Here is a 2,409-nt window from a genome sequence, read left to right as displayed (position 1 = left end):
CACCTATGCGCAGGCTCGTTGAAAGTCAGCCTACTTGAGCGTGCTTTTCCAACTATAATTATTATCGACAATCGCGCTTACCCTTAATCTCTGTTACCTCTTTCCAGCTTAATCGTCGGTCGCCACTTCGTTTTACCGTATCCCACGAAGAAGGTCGAAATAATGCAACTGCCACCGATGGTCGTCTGGTGCCTCGGTGTGATTTCCAGCAGCTTGCATCCAGAAGTTTCACCCCGGATAATTGTATGACACGATAGCATGCGGGTACGTAGCGGGAATCGTGTGGGCGCTTTCAATTCACTCACTGTTTATTTGTTTTAGTCTTGTTTATTGATTATATGTCTCATTAGCGCACAACACACATTCACATCCCACTAACATTCGTATGCACGCAAGTTGCACGATCCGCGAATCGCGGTCGCGTCTTCGCCTCAGCCGTTATCGCTAATGTCGTCGGCCAAATAACGACTCAGCCGTAGGCACCACGGCTCGCGTTCACGACGGTTTTCCAGGACGGCAGTGAGTCGGTCTCACCACACGTCGTACTCTCATGTCAAAGAACGGCCGAGAAAATCGTATCTTATCACGCTTACTTTTCGCGTGACTACCGGGTTTACACAATAACGTCGTGTTCGATTAATTACGCGTTCGGAATCTTTCACTGTAATGCGGGACTTTTCCTCACGTCAGGACTTCGCAACGGGTGTCCTGTTCTTTAGTACGCGAGTAAAGACGGAATAAGACCGTCCAGACGGAAAAGACTGAAAAGACTCTTCCGACGGGAAAAGACGGAAACGACCGTCCAGAGGAAAAAGACCACGAAATGGCGCGCGAGCCGATTATATACCATCCCCTCCTTTAGTGGGGTGATCGGCTCGACCAATAGCCAAAATGCTTTGCAAATGTGTGCCACGATGCGGTATCACTCCGCGGCATCTCGCGCCATCCCGAATGGTCACTGGAAATGTCGGCCTCAACTCAACATGGCATCCGAAGCTCATGCTGTTGGTAACAACTAAATATGTCGGCCGCAACTAATCATGTCGGATTGTGGCGTTTTCCCGCCAGAAAACTTCGAGAAGGTTCTCGAAGCTTCCCTCAAAGTGGTTCCCTTTATTTGTACTTATCTCTGAAACTGATTTGTGGTTAATCTCATGCTTCCACTTTCCTCGGGTCACCATCGTATCTCAAATGTGGATTAATCTTATTGAAATCATAATTTAATATAACAAACTCAAATTGTGACTAATTGTGGGTATTTTCTTCCAGGTTCCCGAGGCAATTCAATCTGGATCGGATCTCTGTGGATCGAAACTATGGTAAGTATTTTAAGTAGCACTAATTGTAGTAAAATCATAATAATATTCTCTTTTTCAGGATCTCTTCAAGCTGATGCGGTAACTCTTTACTTAAGGTAAGTATGTAAACAAAATTATTGATTTTATCTCTTCTAATTCTTTCCTTTGTGTTTCAGGGAACGACTTTGGGTTTCATATCACTGTTCTTATCAGGTAAGTGTAATAATACTTTTATTGAGTCATTCATCCATCCATACACATTCATGTGCGCGTCTATATTATGGTTTACATTGAATCTGTTTCTTGAACCTGTATATAAAATATAATAGAAATGGTAATATAATTAATATAAATTCGTATGCCCTAACGGGTCTTTACAACTTTGAACCACAAATTAAATCTTTCGCTAACCAAAATTAAAACAATATATTATTTCACCTCAACGCAGTTACAATGCTATCGGTTTTCTCTGTGGCCTTAACAAAAAATTAACGACTTTGAACTAAATGTAGTATAATAAAACGTAATCTAAATAATTCGATAATAAAATGATAATATAACGTCTCTTTCGGGTTTTATTCCTCCACGTTCTTCGGTTCATCCACCTTTTCCATTTCCGGTAGTAGTATGTCCGGGATTGGCATACCCGCCATCGCCCGGGCAATCCGTAACTCTATGTCTCCATAGTCCATTTCTTTATCCACGTTTTGTGGCTTTTCCTTCTCCTCGATCTGTGGAGTCGACTCCTTTCGCTGCTCCACAATCGCGACCGTTGCAGCCGACGGCAAAGTTGGTGACGGCTGCAACAGGGTGGACTCGGATCACTTGCTGTTGGAGGTGGAATGGAAAAAAGAAGAGGGAAGAAGAAAAGGGACTCTACAAAAGAAGAATAGGGAAGAAGAAGAGGAAGAAATAGAGATTATAGTGTCGAGGAAGCAATACAAGGATATAAGGATATGACAGAGAAATTGAGTAGGAAGGAAGCTGAGAGAGACAAGGAAGAAAATTCGGTAGAAGACAAATGGGAAACAATGAAGAGGATAATATATGGATCATTAGTAAAGAGAACAATAAAGAAAAGGAAAAGGGAACAGATCGGAAGAGCACACGT

The sequence above is a fragment of the Wasmannia auropunctata genome, unplaced genomic scaffold, assembly GCF_000956235.1.
Source record: "Wasmannia auropunctata unplaced genomic scaffold, wasmannia.A_1.0 LD336083.1, whole genome shotgun sequence".
Classification (NCBI taxonomy): domain Eukaryota; kingdom Metazoa; phylum Arthropoda; class Insecta; order Hymenoptera; family Formicidae; genus Wasmannia; species Wasmannia auropunctata.
Note: the sequence above shows the minus strand (reverse complement) of the source record.